General features: G+C 41.2%; 1 protein-coding gene across 1 annotated transcript in view; it reads right to left on the reverse strand.

Moving 5' to 3' along the window:
* Positions 1-17,747: 17,747 nt before the first annotated feature.
* The window catches only part of LOC117584032 (histone H2B), a 1,158-nt gene continuing 1,133 nt past the window's right edge, over positions 17,748-17,772 (reverse strand). The window contains exon 2 of the mRNA XM_034272768.1: positions 17,748-17,772. The gene's annotated coding sequence lies outside the window, so the exon portion shown is untranslated.

Raw genomic sequence — 17,772 nt, forward strand, 5'->3', positions numbered from 1 at the left:
GAGTTACTTTTGGTTGTGCAGGTGTTGGTGTTGGTCCGGTTTTAGCTGCTGAGGCGTAGCTTCGTCCCTTTTCTACTCTGTTTCGAGTAGGTGCAGGTGTTGCGATTGTCTTGGCAGCTCTCTTTTGCGTGAGAGCCTTGCCTTTCTGCGACTTTCTTTAGGTATTCCATACGTACGGGGCAAATCTTTGCATTGGCCGTATGGTTACCTGCGCAGCGGACGCAGGTCTATCTGAATCATCCACAGTTTGTCCTTGTAGGCCTTGACTGACATTATATTTAGTTCAGGTACGGCCTCGACTAGGGCTTCTTTTACCTCCTCTGCGTTGTATATTTCGAGAGGCAGATTTCTTAAAATGACCGTATGCGGCTTTATTTGTTTAGGTGTGTAACTGTAGTACATCACCTTGTTCTTGTTGAATTTCTCCTTGGTTAGGTTGAATTCTGCCAGGGAGAAGAGCTTCACATGGATGACATTTTTGTTCACTATATTTAGAGTGCACTTTTTTGATGTCTCCTTCATTAGTTTTGTCAGTGCCTTTGGGTTTTTTTCATATGTTACAATGACCGGTAGACCTTTTTCTTTTAAAGGTTCTGCTACCTGCTGTTTCCTGGGCGTTGGTTTTTTGATCCCCGCAAGTCCAGTGGGCTTGGGTGGTGTTGGTAGGATCGGGAATTCGTTATAGCCTAACTCATCCTCACCTGGGGCTTGGTTGGTTAAGACACTGGAACTCTCGTTGTTATTTGCTGTTTTTTTGTGTTGGGGGTTTGGTGTTTTTTGTTTTTTTTTTGTTTTTTAGGGGTTGATGCTGGTGTTGATGTTGATGTTGCAGTTACAGTTGGTGGCGCCGAAGTTTTTCCTGTATTACTCAGGGCTTCGAAGTATTTTTGAAATTTCAGCTCTTCCATGATGGAATCCATCTCATCACGGTCGACCATCACCGTTTCGTTCTCCAATTCGCTATTACATCCAACCTTCCGCGTCGACAAGCAAACGTGCACTGAGAATTGTGAAAAGCAGCGAGTAACTCTGCCACCGACGAGGCCTCCTTGTATAGTTGCTTTATGCCTTTAGCTCGCCGCTCTTCCCTAGACCCACACACTGCAGACTCGTGGCAGAGGCAGCGCCCGCACACAAAAAAAAACAATATAAGCTGCGGGACGGTGTGGGTTAAAAGTCGGAAGAGTCATCGGCAGGGGGAGGGCAGAGGCAGGGCAGAGGCAGGGGCCGAGTGAAGCAGACCGTCTCACACTTACTCTCTTACATTTTTCTTGTTGTTTTCGACGCCCTGTCCCACCCAAATCGGTGACCTTTATTTACAGAGGTAACACCGATATTATTACTAGGCTAGCCTAGGGTTAAACCACTAGACTATGTATACCGGTAAAGGATGCCTTACCGACCTTACAACTCAAAATAAAATAGAAGTTTTAACATCTAATGAGAGGTTTTCGCCCTTTTGCGGGGCGGAAGGGGCGTTGCTCATTTTTTAAATACACTGGTTTCAGTGTGAGCATATAGCAGTCTGGATGCAAAATTTGGTGGCTCTAGCTCTTATAGTCTCTGAGAACTAGCCGACAAACAAGACGGACAGACAGACATGGCTCTATCGACTCGTCTATTGATGCTGATCAAGAATATATATACTTTATGGGGTCGGAAACGTTTTCTTCTGTGCGTTACATACAACCGTTATTCCCCTAAATACAATATACCCTATTTACTCTTCGAGTAAAGGATATAAAAAAATGTTCAAATTTACAATGCGTACATATGAATTACTTAACTTGAAGTTGAGCTTTTCGTCGTAGACGACGCCTAGGTACTTTAACTGCATCTCGTTTTTGATAGGCAGACTAAACATATACATGTTCAACCCGCATTTCGAAGAGCGTAAGGACATGTCCAGCGAATGTGCTCCGGGAGATTCCTAACGCGAACATGTGAACAGCCGTAAATTAAAGTCCACGGTAAATCACTTCATCAACGTATCATTCAAGTCCATGGGCAAATCAAGCAAAAGACGCCAGACATAACTCGGACTGCTTCGGTTATCGTGGATATCATCAGCATATATTAGTGCTTTGATTTTTGTGGTAGATCCGGTAGGGGTTTGGTAGTCGGGCATGTCGGCCAGGTAAATGTTGTATAAGGTGGGCGCCAGCAGTGATCCTTGTGGAACGCCTGCTGGGACCGATCTTATTAGGGACAGCTCAGCGTCCTGCTGTTTTGTAAGTATTAAATGTAGTTTTGTACGTATTTAGTGTTGTGGATACGGTTTGGGCTATGCTTTCGTTAACATAGGTTGAGTGTGCCCTAAGAACAGGGTCTGAGTCAGTGATGTTAGCGTTCTGGCTATGGACTCTTTCAAAGGACCACGCGAGAGCATTGATTTTGTCGAAGGTGGAGCTAATGGTTGGAGATGTGCTGTAGTCCAGGTCGATAAGAGCTGCTTCTTCATTCGTCAGTTGAATATCGTGCGCAAGTTGTTCTTTTGGCGGCGTGTTAGGATTAAGGGCTTGGAGTGTTTTGTGGCTGATTTTGCTTGGGTTTACTTTGCGCAGTTTTTGGTCTATTGATTTCAGTTCTGCAAACTCTACATGGCAGGTAATCTGTATGTCCAAGTCTTTTATTAAGTTTTTTATTTGCGTCCTTTGGCTGGCTGTCAGTGTGGATGTGCGGCGGAAAAGAACGCGTCTGAGTTTTCGCTTTCTTTTGATTAGGTTTAGGCAGTATTGGCTAAGTCGGACAAACGGATTGTTGGGGTTATTCGGGCTTAGGGTGATTTTTGGAATTGCTTCACTGGAATTTAAAGCTCTGTCTATTGCATATGTTAATGTTTGGACGTGACCATCTATGTCAGCTGAGTTTATGTTTTGGGTGTTTGGAATTTGTCTCAGGTTCTGAAGGATGATTGTGTTCCAGTGGATGGGGTTTATTTTTTGGAAGTTATGTAAGGACTTTGGTTGGTTGTATGTTAGTCGGTTGTGTCCTAGATTTATGTTGATTGTTATGCCAAAGTGGTCTGAAGGGAAGTCTTTGATGGTTTTGCAGCCGAATGTATATGTGTGGTTGTCTATTGGTATTGAGGATGATGCTATGAAGTAGTCTATTGAGGAGTCTCCCGTCGGATTTGGGCGTGTGGGTTCTTCGGTTGGGAGTAGGTTTACGAAGAGTTGGTTTGCTAGCCATTCCTCCAGCCTATTTCCTGACGAGTTGATGTGATTTGGATGGTGAGAGGGTCTGTTCCAGTTTGGGTGTTTCGCATTCAAGTCACATCCGATTATGAGTTCGTGGTCCTCTAGTTTGGTCAGCGAGTGCATAAGGATGTCCAAGTCTGAGCTTAGTAGAGGATGGGTAGGGCTCAGGTAGAGTGCAACTGACACAAGCCCGAATCTTGCGTTGTTTCTGTTTGTGTGGAATATCTGCACTGCTACAGCGTCGATGTATTGCATTTGGTAAATTNTGCATGGTTGGTCGATGATTTCGCCCTAAATCCATACTGAGAATCCTTCAGCGTGTCATTTATGCCCATGTGCTTCTGTATTTGTTCCATTATAACTTTTTCCAGCAGCAGACTTATTGCAGATAGAAGTGCAATTGGTCTGTAGGCCCGGAGGCTTTGCGGACTTATTCCTGGTTTTTGGATAGCGATGATTCTGCTGTTCTTCCACTCGGACGGAAAATATCCCAAGTTGAGGCAGTGGTTGAACAGCGTTGCCAGGTGTTTCAGGATGGGCATGTTGCAGTGCTTCATCAGGAAGTTGCTTGTGCCGTCCGGTCCCATGGTTTTCTTCGAGTTTTTTGTTTTTAGCATTTCGAAGAGGTCTTCGGCGTTTGTGAATCCATGCTCGGAGGACTCGGGCCAGTTACCGTCTGCTGTTTTGTAAGTATTAAATGTAGTTTTGTACGTATTTAGTGTTGTGGATACGGTTTGGGCTATGCTTTCGTTAACATAGGTTGAGTGTGCCCTAAGAACAGGGTCTGAGTCAGTGATGTTAGCGTTCTGGCTATGGACTCTTTCAAAGGACCACGCGAGAGCATTGATTTTGTCGAAGGTGGAGCTAATGGTTGGAGATGTGCTGTAGTCCAGGTCGATAAGAGCTGCTTCTTCATTCGTCAGTTGAATATCGTGCGCAAGTTGTTCTTTTGGCGGCGTGTTAGGATTAAGGGCTTGGAGTGTTTTGTGGCTGATTTTGCTTGGGTTTACTTTGCGCAGTTTTTGGTCTATTGATTTCAGTTCTGCAAACTCTACATGGCAGGTAATCTGTATGTCCAAGTCTTTTATTAAGTTTTTTATTTGCGTCCTTTGGCTGGCTGTCAGTGTGGATGTGCGGCGGAAAAGAACGCGTCTGAGTTTTCGCTTTCTTTTGATTAGGTTTAGGCAGTATTGGCTAAGTCGGACAAACGGATTGTTGGGGTTATTCGGGCTTAGGGTGATTTTTGGAATTGCTTCACTGGAATTTAAAGCTCTGTCTATTGCATATGTTAATGTTTGGACGTGACCATCTATGTCAGCTGAGTTTATGTTTTGGGTGTTTGGAATTTGTCTCAGGTTCTGAAGGATGATTGTGTTCCAGTGGATGGGGTTTATTTTTTGGAAGTTATGTAAGGACTTTGGTTGGTTGTAACAATCAGCCAACACAGGATCTAAATACAACTAACAATACGGTTTCACCAGACTTCCCTTCAGAAACTACCAAAACGTCGGCTTACATATACACACCAACAGATAACCATAACTCCTACTACGATACTTCATCAGATAACTCCTCAGAGGGCAGCCTAAACCCGCACACCCAAGAAGCCAACCCTCATCCAAATGCTTCAGTTGGTTTGCTAGCCATTCCTCCAGCCTATTTCCTGACGAGTTGATGTGATTTGGATGGTGAGAGGGTCTGTTCCAGTTTGGGTGTTTCGCATTCAAGTCACATCCGATTATGAGCTCGTGGTCCTCTAGTTTGGTCAGCGAGTGCATAAGGATGTCCAAGTCTGAGCTTAGTAGAGGATGGGTAGGGCTCAGGTAGAGTGCAACTGACACAAGCCCGAATCTTGCGTTGTTTCTGTTTGTGTGGAATATCTGCACTGCTACAGCGTCGATGTATTGCATTTGGTAAATTTTCACCAGTTCGTATTTTAGGCCGTTTCTCACTCAGATGGCTACTGAGGTTTTAGGGCTTCTTGAGTTGTTCATCGTTGATGAAACCAAGCTTGGCACCTGTTGTCTCACGAATTGGTAGTTTCTGAGCCCTGGTGAATGCAGGCAGATTGTGCTCTGCTAGCAGCATCAAATCTGGTCTGTGTTTGTTTAGCAGCTCGTTAAGTTCGTTCCTCTTTCTGAGTTGAACGATGCCATTGACGTTTTGGAACATTATTTTTACTGGCATTTTAGTTTAGTGCGATTTGGATCAGGAAGTCGACGATTAGCTGTTGCTTCCCTTTTTTGTCCGAGCTGGTGTTTGGGTACTTCTTGACCAGAACCGCTTAATATCGAAGCTCCTTTCAGTTGTTCGAAGGAGAAACTGGCGTTGTTTTCAGCCTTTTGTTGTCTCTCATGGCGAACTCTCGGAGTTACTTTTGGTTGTGCAGGTGTTGGTGTTGGTCTGGTTTTAGCTGCTGAGGCGTAGCTTCGTCCCTTTTCTACTCTGTTTCGAGTAGGTGCAGGTGTTGCGATTGTCTTGGCTGCTCTCTTTTGCGTGAGAGCCTTGCCTTTCTGCGACTTTCTTTAGGTATTCCATACGTACGGGGCAAATCTTTGCATTGGCCGTATGGTTACCTGTGCAGTGGACGCAGGTCTATCTGAATCATCCACAGTTTGTCCTTGTAGGCCTTGACTGACATTATATTTAGTTCAGGTACGGCCTCGACTAGGGCTTCTTTTACCTCCTCTGCGGTGTATATTTCGAGAGGCAGATTTCTTAAAATGACCGTATGCGGCTTTATTTGTTTAGGTGTGTAACTGTAGTACATCACCTTGTTCTTGTTGAATTTCTCCTTGGTTAGGTTGAATTCTGCCAGGGAGAAGAGCTTCACATGGATGACATTTTTGTTCACTATATTTAGAGTGCACTTTTTTGATGTCTCCTTCATTAGTTTTGTCAGTGCCTTTGGGTTTTTTTCATATGTTACAATGACCGGTAGACCTTTTTCTTTTAAAGGTTCTGCTACCTGCTGTTTCCTGGGCGTTGGTTTTTTGATCCCCGCAAGTCCAGTGGGCTTGGGTGGTGTTGGTAGGATCGGGAATTCGTTATAGCCTAACTCATCCTCACCTGGGGCTTGGTTGGTTAAGACACTGGAACTCTCGTTGTTATTTGCTGTTTTTTTGTGTTGGGGGTTTGGTGTTTTTTGTTTTTTTTTTGTTTTTTAGGGGTTGATGCTGGTGTTGATGTTGATGTTGCAGTTACAGTTGGTGGCGCCGAAGTTTTTCCTGTATTACTCAGGGCTTCGAAGTATTTTTGAAATTTCAGCTCTTCCATGATGGAATCCATCTCATCACGGTCGACCATCACCGTTTCGTTCTCCAATTCGCTATTACATCCAACCTTCCGCGTCGACAAGCAAACGTGCACTGAGAATTGTGAAAAGCAGCGAGTAACTCTGCCACCGACGAGGCCTCCTTGTATAGTTGCTTTATGCCTTTAGCTCGCCGCTCTTCCCTAGACCCACACACTGCAGACTCGTGGCAGAGGCAGCGCCCGCACACAAAAAAAAACAATATAAGCTGCGGGACGGTGTGGGTTAAAAGTCGGAAGAGTCATCGGCAGGGGGAGGGCAGAGGCAGGGCAGAGGCAGGGGCCGAGTGAAGCAGACGCAGAGTGTGAATGAGAGAATGTAAAAAGAACAACAAAGCAACCGTCTGTCCGTCTTGTTTGTCGGCTAGTTCTCAGAGACTGTACGATTTAGATTTAAACATCAAAACCGTATGGTTAGACCTAAATTTAGGTCTGTTAAGAATTCTCAGTAACCTATATAAATATTCTCAAACTACCCAATAAATATGAGATATGCACCGCTGACCTAAATAAATATTTAACAGACAGCTGGATGCACGTGCATGCACATGCATGCACATAATCTTATTATATTGATAACACAGTCATAAATAACATTCGAGATGATCTGCAGTTGTAAAATGTCACACCATCTGCATGATAATCGTTTTACGACAGTCATATAAATATCTTTCCATACTTACTTATACTTAGAACTAATTAAACAAGCCTATGATCCTAAGTAAACAATTGTACTACTAGAAACTGTATATATACCGCACATTTTACGAAATAAAATCAGTACGAAAGAAAACTCTGATGTATTCACATATCCGAAGCCCAATTTGTTCAAGTACCGATTGCGGCGACATTTTGTTACTGGTACGTGAACCGGTGGCATACACATTTATATTTCATCATACGATTTTCATCTTGACAATCACCAGAACCAAGTGAATCTACATCAACAGATTCATTTGATTCATTCATTTGATTCCTCCTGGAGATGAACTGGAAGTGATTCTTTGTAGTCAAATCCTTCCATGCAGTGCTCGGATATATACGGCAGCTCCAAAAGCTTTCTCCGATGCGTCAACAAAAGTGTGTATTTCTGATGCTATCGGAAATTTTCCTTGGAATATATGACGAGGTACTTTTATGGTGTTTAATATTTTTAACTCCTCCATGTACCTTTTCCATTCCTCCTGGAGATGAACTGGAAGTGCTTCTTTGTAGTCAAATCCTTCCTTTGTGAGATGTTGCATAAAGATCTTTGCCTTCATTACCACCGGTGAGAAGAGTCCAAGTGGATCGAAAATCCTAAAGATCTCTGATACGACATCTCTTCTAGATATTACATCCTTGGTGGCAATTTCTGTTCTTCCACAAAACTTGTCAGATTTAGGCATCCAAGTGATTCCCAGGGTTTTACTGCTGTACTCTTCATAAGCAGTATCGTCCAATTGTACGCTTGAAGTGATGTCTTCCGTTGGAATTCCTTGAAGTACCTGAACGTTGTTCGTGCACCATTTTCTTAAGTTAAACCCTGATTTATGCAGTAGTTTGTTAAGTTCTTGCTGTCTCTGGAGGGCTTCTGGTATGGAATCTGCTCCTGTTAAGCAATCATCCACATAAAAGTCATTTTCCAAAGCGGGTATTCCTTTCTTTCCCTTTGGGCGAGATATTGTAGACATTTTGTGGCTAAATATGGAGCCGCCTTTGTTCCATAAGTCACTGTTTTTAGTCTATAGTATCGTAGATCTTCTGATAGATCATTGCGCCATACTATTGTCTGATAGTACTGGTCCTCGGGATTGATCCAGATCTGACGATACATTTTTTCGATGTCGGCAGTAAATACATATCTGTGCATCCTGAACCTAGAAAAATTGAAAATATTGAATTTTGCACAGTTGGACCTTTATGCATCAGGTCGTTGAGCGATTTTCCGGACAAGGTAACTACAGACGCATCAAAAACCACTCTCAATTTAGTTGTAGAGCTGTCAGGTTTTACGACACAATGGTGTGGGATGAAATAACGTGATCTTGCTATTTCTTTTGTCTGCATTTCCTTCATATGACCAAGAGCCTCATATTCTTTCATAAATGTAACGTAGCTTGTCTTGGTTTCCGGATCTCGAGCGAGCCGCTTTTCTAAGCAAACAAATCGTCGTGTCGCTAGATCACGACTCTGCCCCAAAAAGGGCAATCGGACGCTGAGTTTATTATCTGATGCCATCTGAACATTTTGTAAAAAAATGCTGCTCACATCGTTTTTCCAGTGGAGAAAAATATGTTGTGTTGTTTGGAAATGAGTCCAGTTCCCAAAATTTTGCGATCTGTTGATCGACCTTTTCTTCTTCCGTCAATACTGCACATGTNCCACCGAATAGTTTCAAGTTACCCCACAACCTTGAAAATATCGGTCATCACCATATTGCCATATACATTGCAATGATCTTCATAATGATCATTGTAATAGTTCATTTGGTCAAGAAATGGCACAAAGCCAGGAATACTTCGCAGCCAATACAACAGCCTACCACATCAGCGAATGGAGGCACACACCAAGTCAGCCGTTTACAATCAACATTAATGATGGTTGAATGGTCCATGGTATCATGGTACCATGGTCAACGGCCGGGAGGATGTACGATTTAGATTTAAACATCAAACCGTATGGTCAGACCTAAATTTATGTCTGTTAAGAATTCTCAGTAACCTATATAAATATTCTCAAACTACCCAATAAATATGAGATATGCACCGCTGACCTAAATAAATATTTAACAGACAGCTGGATGCACGTGCATGCACATGCATGCACATAATCTTATTATATTGATAACACAGTCATAAATAACATTCGAGATGATCTGCAGTTGTAAAATGTCACACCATCTGCATGATAATCGTTTTACGACAGTCATATAAATATCTTTCCATACTTACTTATACTTAGAACTAATTAAACAAGCCTATGATCCTAAGTAAACAATTGTACTACTAGAAACTGTATATATACCGCACATTTTACCAAATAAAATCAGTACGAAAGAAAACTCTGATGTATTCACATATCCGAAGCCCAATTTGTTCAAGTACCGATTGCGGCGACATTTTGTTACTGGTACGTGAACCGGTGGCATACACATTTATATTTCATCATACGATTGTCATATTGACAATCACCAGAACCAAGTGAATTTACATCAACAGATTCATTTGAATCATTCATTTGGTGACCTCCCGACTTTTGGACATTTAACCGTTCATCTGGAGTATTGTTCCCGATTTGGAACTGGGATTTAGTTGGAAAATCCTACATAATTGGTTAACTTGGCGACCAATTTACATACATACGTCATCAATCACAGTTGTGATTTATCATTACCTTCTGTGAACGAAAACTAGCTGGATTTATTTAAATCTACCCAAACCGATACAGTCAACTTGGCGACTACGGTTGGATTAAAAAAAAAAACATTCGACATTGTCATTAAAAAAATTTGTTAGTCTACTTTGACCACCTTTTTTGGTTGTGAGTAGAGGCACAGCCTGTCATAACGACAAACAAATACCTCCATCGGGTCAAAGTAGTACGGCAAATAATAAAAAATGGCATCATCAAGCATTAATGTTGTGCTGGACACGCAATTGGCCACGGTCGAAGAGATCCAAAACATCATCAGGAACTACAAAAAGGATCCCGCTGAAAGGAAGCAGCAGCCTGAATATTTTCAAACCCGACTTGAGAGGTTAATGAATCTCTGGAAAACATTTTTAATGGAAGACACAAACATTCAAGAAATAACTCATGGCGCGAAATATGAGCACAATTATTTCTCTAATAAATATTTTGAAAATATCAAAGAATTGGTCAGCAAATACAACGACGAGTTAACTAAACAATTGTCTTCTTTGGAAATGAAGATAGTTTCTGGATCTAGTACCTCTATGAAGAATGAGTCCGAAATTGAGCCCATGATCAGAGAACAAAGGGTGCTGCTTGAAAGTCTACAGCGCATCATGAACAGAATGACAAATGAGACGCGAAAGGATTTCAACCCAATAATATTAAAATATTGGGATGAAATTAGAACGATTCATGTCAAAATCTATTCCAAATGCATCGATCCTGTGAAAATGGGATATAACATTAACAGTTATATTGCAGCTGAAGATGAAGTATTAACAATTCAAACAATGACTGTATCAGACCCTGTTCAGCCATTTGTTCCTGCTCCACATATGCATAATGCATTACCCCTGCCAAAGCTTGCAATCCGCAAGTTTGATGGAGACTACCTAAAGTGGCAACAATTTCATGACATTTTTAAGAAAATGATTCATGAAGCATCTGTACCCGTCATTCAAAAGATGGGGTATTTAAAAACCAATGTTACGGGAGAGGCATAAAATTTAATACCCCACCTTTCGTTAACAGAAGGAATTACATTACAGCTTGGAATACGTTACAAGAGCGTTTCAGCAACAAGAGAGTGCTCAGTAACACATTGATTCAAAAATTATTGGATCAACCAAACATATCAAATGATGCCAAATCAATTAAGGTATTACACGATAACATCAAAGAAACCTTAGCAGCTCTAAATAACATCGACATAGAAACAGATAAATGGGATACGCTTCTACTATGTTTTCTGACGAAGAAATTAGATCGTCAAACTCATACGTTGTATGAGCAATCTATACAGAATGCTAAGGAATTACAACCTTTGAGCGAATTCATGAAATTTCTCGAGCAAAGGTTTTTTACATTTGAAGCCATTGGATGGGAAAAACCAAAGAAACCCATCACATGTGCCTCAGCAGGAGCTGAAAGCCAGTAGTCTGCCATTTTTGTGAAAAGACAAATCACTCTATCTATAAATGCACACAGTTCTTAAAGAAAACTTCTGCAGATAGATTAAATTGGGTTCAAAAGAACCAACTGTGCGTCAAATGTTTCAAACGCAATCACACAGCAAAAAATTGCCAAAGAAGAGATTGTTTTAAATGCAACAAAGGGCACAACACTCTTCTCCATTTGGAAACTAAGTCCGAAGCCAAAACTGCAGCATCAGCAAATAGTATACAAAATAATTATGTACTATTGGCTACCGCTCGAGTTCATATCCAAGGCAACAATGGACAAATTGCCGAGTTTAGAGCATTGCTTAACTCAGGCTCACAAGTCAATGTAATCTCGGAAAGAGCATTGAAAATATTAGATCTGAAAGTGGAAAAATCAGATCTACAAATAAATGGAATTGGCGGACGAACACAAACATCAAATTCAGTACAAGACTAGAGGCAATTATACTGCCACACATAGTCTTAGATCAACCAGCACAGTCAATTGATACATCTTGTTGGAAGCAAGGCATAACATTAGCTGATCCCAATTTCGACAAAGTTGGAAAAATAGACATTCTGTTAGGAGCAGAACACTACTTCGATATCATGCAAGACAAGCATGTATCAATTGGAATAGGATTGCCTAAATTACAAAAAAACAAATTAGGATGGATTGTGGCTGGAAAGCTAAAAGACGCTTCAAAAAATCCGAGCACATGTGCAGTATTGACGGAAGAAGAAAAGGTCGATCAACAGATCGCAAAATTTTGGGAACTGGACTCATTTCCAAACAACACAACATATTTTTCTCCACTGGAAAAACGATGTGAGCAGCATTTTTTTACAAAATGTTCAGATGGCATCAGATAATAAACTCAGCGTCCGATTGCCCTTTTTGGGGCAGAGTCGTGATCTAGCGACACGACGATTTGTTTGCTTAGAAAAGCGGCTCGCTCGAGATCCGGAAACCAAGACAAGCTACGTTACATTTATGAAAGAATATGAGGCTCTTGGTCATATGAAGGAAATGCAGACAAAAGAAATAGCAAGATCACGTTATTTCATCCCACACCATTGTGTCGTAAAACCTGACAGCTCTACAACTAAATTGAGAGTGGTTTTTGATGCGTCTGTAGTTACCTTGTCCGGAAAATCGCTCAACGACCTGATGCATAAAGGTCCAACTGTGCAAAATTCAATATTTTCAATTTTTCTAGGTTCAGGATGCACAGATATGTATTTACTGCCGACATCGAAAAAATGTATCGTCAGATCTGGATCAATCCCGAGGACCAGTACTATCAGACAATAGTATGGCGCAATGATCTATCAGAAGATCTACGATACTATAGACTAAAAACAGTGACTTATGGAACAAAGGCGGCTCCATATTTAGCCACAAAATGTCTACAATATCTCGCCCAAAGGGAAAGAAAGGAATACCCGCTTTGGAAAATGACTTTTATGTGGATGATTGCTTAACAGGAGCAGATTCCATACCAGAAGCCCTCCAGAGACAGCAAGAACTTAACAAACTACTGCATAAATCAGGGTTTAACTTAAGAAAATGGTGCACGAACAACGTTCAGGTACTTCAAGGAATTCCAACGGAAGACATCACTTCAAGCGTACAATTGGACGATACTGCTTATGAAGAGTACAGCAGTAAAACCCTGGGAATCACTTGGATGCCTAAATCTGACAAGTTTTGTGGAAGAACAGAAATTGCCACCAAGGATGTAATATCTAGAAGAGATGTCGTATCAGAGATCTTTAGGATTTTCGATCCACTTGGACTCTTCTCACCGGTGGTAATGAAGGCAAAGATCTTTATGCAACATCTCACAAAGGAAGGATTTGACTACAAAGAAGCACTTCCAGTTCATCTCCAGGAGGAATGGAAAAGGTACATGGAGGAGTTAAAAATATTAAACACCATAAAAGTACCTCGTCATATATTCCAAGGAAAATTTCCGATAGCATCAGAAATACACACTTTTGTTGACGCATCGGAGAAAGCTTTTGGAGCTGCCGTATATATCCGAGCACTGCATGGAAGGATTTGACTACAAAGAATCACTTCCAGTTCATCTCCAGGAGGAATCAAATGAATGAATCAAATGAATCTGTTGATGTAGATTCACTTGGTTCTGGTGATTGTCAAGATGAAAATCGTATGATGAAATATAAATGTGTATGCCACCGGTTCACGTACCAGTAACAAAATGTCGCCGCAATCGGTACTTGAACAAATTGGGCTTCGGATATGTGAATACATCAGAGTTTTCTTTCGTACTGATTTTATTTCGTAAAATGTGCGGTATATATACAGTTTCTAGTAGTACAATTGTTTACTTAGGATCATAGGCTTGTTTAATTAGTTCTAAGTATAAGTAAGTATGGAAAGATATTTATATGACTGTCGTAAAACGATTATCATGCAGATGGTGTGACATTTTACAACTGCAGATCATCTCGAATGTTATTTATGACCTGTCTCTTNCTAGAAGAGATGTCGTATCAGAGATCTTTAGGATTTTCGATCCACTTGGACTCTTCTCACCGGTGGTAATGAAGGCAAAGATCTTTATGCAACATCTCACAAAGGAAGGATTTGACTACAAAGAAGCACTTCCAGTTCATCTCCAGGAGGAATGGAAAAGGTACAGGGAGGAGTTAAAAATATTAAACACCATAAAAGTACCTCGTCATATATTCCAAGGAAAATTTCCGATAGCATCAGAAATACACACTTTTGTTGACGCATCGGAGAAAGCTTTTGGAGCTGCCGTATATATCCGAGCACTGCATGGAAGGATTTGACTACAAAGAATCACTTCCAGTTCATCTCCAGGAGGAATCAAATGAATGAATCAAATGAATCTGTTGATGTAGATTCACTTGGTTCTGGTGATTGTCAAGATGAAAATCGTATGATGAAATATAAATGTGTATGCCACCGGTTCACGTACCAGTAACAAAATGTCGCCGCAATCGGTACTTGAACAAATTGGGCTTCGGATATGTGAATACATCAGAGTTTTCTTTCGTACTGATTTTATTTCGTAAAATGTGCGGTATATATACAGTTTCTAGTAGTACAATTGTTTACTTAGGATCATAGGCTTGTTTAATTAGTTCTAAGTATAAGTAAGTATGGAAAGATATTTATATGACTGTCGTAAAACGATTATCATGCAGATGGTGTGACATTTTACAACTGCAGATCATCTCGAATGTTATTTATGACTGTGTTATCAATATAATAAGATTATGTGCATGCATGTGCATGCACGTGCATCCAGCTGTCTGTTAAATATTTATTTAGGTCAGCGGTGCATATCTCATATTTATTGGGTAGTTTGAGAATATTTATATAGGTTACTGAGAATTCTTAACAGACCTAAATTTAGGTCTAACCATACGGTTTTGATGTTTAAATCTAAATCGTACAGTCTCTGAGAACTAGCCGACAAACAAGACGGACAGACGGTTGCTTTGTTGTTCTTTTTACATTCTCTCATTCACACTCTGCTTCTGCTTCACTCGGCCCCTGCCTCTGCCCTCCCCCTGTCGATGTCTCTTTCGAATTTTAACCCACCCCGTCCCGCAGCTTTTGTTTGTTTTTTTTTTTTTGGGTGCGGACGGTGCCTTTGCCTCTGCCTCTGCCTCGAGTCTGCAGTGTGTGGGTCTAGGGAAGGGCGGCGAGCTAACGCAGCGTGTTGGTGTGAGAAGTGTTGTAGATGTAGACAGACAAGACAGATGAAGAAAAAATTTAAAATTTGACAAAACACCGCTAAGGTGCAGATGTAGTACTGAGTGACGGGTATAAAAGTTGTGACGCGTAAAAAGCGTCTCACACGTCCCTTCTCGTTTTGAGGTGCGTTTGCCTTCCGAAGCATGATTTCTGTCAATCCACCCGGATCTCCAATGGCCCAACTATCGCACCGTAATTATTTTTAAGGCTTTTCAACGACGTCTTCCCTAAGACACCGTCGACGTTGAATGGGTCCAATGTGACCCCGTCCATTAAAATATTCCTCATATTTTTAATGACATAACATAACACCCACACGCTATTCAGTACACCAGAACGTACATATGCATGTGTGTATACAAAAACAGCATTCTTGCGCTCCAAAAATTTGTTCAAGTTTGCTTCAAGCGCTAATGAGATTCGGGCCACTGTGCCGCGCGCAAGCAAATGAGACCACAAAGCAGACACGCAAGATGCTTACTTCAGCTGCTCACGGCGATCACCATCGCGGTGATAGCGCAAAGAAGGCAGCCATTTTGGGCATATATGTATGTACAGGGCCGTGCCATGGAATATTTGCGCCCAGTGCGGAGTTGTAAAATAGCCCCCCAAGCTCTATGTTGGAAACTTTATATGTAAATACATGTATGTATGTATGTAGTTTCGAGTCCAAATCGGAGTCCCTAAATGTAATGTCAACCGCAAACAGAGCGCGCTCTTAATGGTTTTAGGCAGCAAGCTGAAGAATAATTAAAAACTTCTTTTAAAAATGTTTTTATACCCGGTACTCGAAGAGTAAATGGGGTAAATAGTATATATATTCTTGATCAGCATCAATAGCTGAGTCGATTGAGCCATGTCTGTCTGTCCGTCCTGATGACCGCCTAGTACTCAGAGACCAGAAAAGATAGAGACCAAATGTTGCATCCAGACTTCTGTATGCTCACACTGTTACAAGTGTATTTAAAAAATGAGCCCCGCTCCCTTCCGCCCCCGCAAAAGGGCGAAAACCTACCAAAGCTACAAAGCCATTCCGTAGGGAATGGCCATATCTATCAGATCACCAAATTAGGATCGAATAAAGAATAAAGAATAAAGAAATTAATTTCCAGTGGCTAAACAAACCCCGTCCCGCAGCTTTTATTTGTTTTTTTGCACATTCTCTCATTCACACTCTGCTTCTGCAGTGTGCGGTCTCTGCCGTACCTCTGCCTCGGCCTCTGCCGCATCTCTGCCTCTGCCGTGACTTTGCAGTGTGTGGTTCTAGGGGAGGGTGGCGTGCTAAAAGAGCGTTTTTTGCGTGAGAAGTGATGTGGATGTAGATGACAGTTGAAGAAAAAATGTAAAATTTGACAAAAAACCGCTAAGGTGAAGATGTAGTACTGAGTACCGGGTATAAAAGTTGTGATGCATAAGAAGCGTCTCGGACGTCCCTGGTTTTCTTATATTGGTCAACGCAGACTCATCGTCGTGCGACCTTCTAATTTCGCTGTAGCGATTAAATTAAAAAAAAGAAAATACAGAGCTATGCTATATTATATACTTTTCAGTATATTTTGAAAATGGAAAGGTGCATTTCGGTATGTTTCTGAGGGTCCGACAGCATACTATTTTTGTTTAGTGGTTACGATATATCGATATATTTATTTTTCAACTATGACATATTTTATATGAATATCTATATTCTTTAGCAAAATAAAGTCCTTCAAAGATAAAATATATCGCCTGACCCTCAGAAATATACCACAATGTACCTTTCATTTTCCATATACATCGTAAATATACCGATGTGCTTGATAGCGCTGGATAGGAATCTCAGCCCTAAAAATATAATTTAATCAGATATTAAAAAAAATTTTCCAGGTTGGTTAGTTTTCAGGACTTTCTTTTATTGAATTATTAACAAAATAAGTTTCCAGCCGAAAAGGTCAACAAAAAACCAAGCTAACCGCATGCTAACTAGGGCTGCAATGTAAACGATGTAATTGAATTGTTATTCGATTATTCATGGCACACGTTTTTCGCAGGCAGATGGCGCTTTCATGTAGTATCTATATGCACTTTCAAAGCAAACATCGGACAGAGAGCGCCACAGCATAGTAAACCGAAGACCTGGCATCTCCAACAGATGGCGCTACAATAATCAGCCCAGAAGAAAGCCATGATATCAGGGCATACACAACCGGCTGCTGATGTCTCATTTGATTGCGCTGCCATATGCGTTTTTACAGACAGGGAATTAAGCCGAAAGACGACGGCGGCCAAGAAGTAAATTGCGAAATGGTACACGCTGGTGTACATGGTCGCACTTGCACTCGAATACATCTGAAATGGATTTAAACAAGCCCTTTACGGGGCTACAAAACTATATAAAAACCTTGCATTACTTATGATAAGCCACAGATATTTATTATTTAACTTAGCGTCCAGTTCAAACTCCTCGACGCAGACGGCGATCTAAACGAGTTTTTCAGAACAGAACCTAGCCGAACTGTTCGCCTGGAGAACGATGCACAGGCATAGTGTATATAGATTGTTTTGGTCTCTAGCAAATCGAAGATTGCAGTTAACTGATCTTTTTATTAAATATTGTCAAAATTGAAAATGGCATTCTTTGGAAAAACATTTTTGTGGCCCTGAAAAGGGCCTTTTTGGGTTTTGC

This window comes from Drosophila guanche, unplaced genomic scaffold (assembly GCF_900245975.1).
Source record: "Drosophila guanche unplaced genomic scaffold, DGUA_6, whole genome shotgun sequence".
Classification (NCBI taxonomy): Eukaryota; Metazoa; Arthropoda; class Insecta; order Diptera; family Drosophilidae; genus Drosophila; species Drosophila guanche.